The following is a 275-nucleotide window of genomic DNA, read 5'->3' as shown; positions in this document are numbered from 1 at the left end:
ATAAGTTATTTCGCGTTAGCGTAGAGAGCACAATCTCGGGTAGTTTTTTATGGTTTTTTAAAGAAACATTCGCCCTTGAATATGTCAATTTTCGAAAATTACGTCAGATATGCTTATATCGTTCTGGGTCGATTACGGGGTGACAACGCGGTTTTGCGGGACTCTGCTGCCTCTGTAGCACACCCAGTCCCTTGAAAATAATTTTCCAATATCCAAAAATCGCCCACATAACGTTAGATCCATCATGATAGAACATTCGGACTCTCGCGCATGCG

The sequence above is a fragment of the Odontomachus brunneus genome, unplaced genomic scaffold (assembly GCF_010583005.1).
Source record: "Odontomachus brunneus isolate Ranch 3 - 2012 unplaced genomic scaffold, Obru_v1 Obru_scaffold_136, whole genome shotgun sequence".
Classification (NCBI taxonomy): Eukaryota; Metazoa; Arthropoda; class Insecta; order Hymenoptera; family Formicidae; genus Odontomachus; species Odontomachus brunneus.
The sequence above is the reverse complement of the archived record's forward strand: the minus strand, read 5'-3'. Positions refer to the sequence as shown.